Raw genomic sequence first — 221 nt, forward strand, 5'->3', positions numbered from 1 at the left:
ATTTTTTAATTGATAATAATTTCGTCCCCCCATGGGATCGAACACCGTCTAAGTGGACGGGGACGAAATCAGGACAGTCAGTGACGCTATCAATCAGCCAACAGAGACGCTATAAGTTCATATCGATTCTGACCTTACAAATCACCCTCGATCTGGGGGACGGGAAACAAATTATTATCAATTAAAAAATTCCCCTTCGGTGCATATATGAAAATATATCA

The sequence above is a fragment of the Macrobrachium nipponense genome, chromosome 22, assembly GCF_015104395.2.
Source record: "Macrobrachium nipponense isolate FS-2020 chromosome 22, ASM1510439v2, whole genome shotgun sequence".
Classification (NCBI taxonomy): Eukaryota; Metazoa; Arthropoda; class Malacostraca; order Decapoda; family Palaemonidae; genus Macrobrachium; species Macrobrachium nipponense.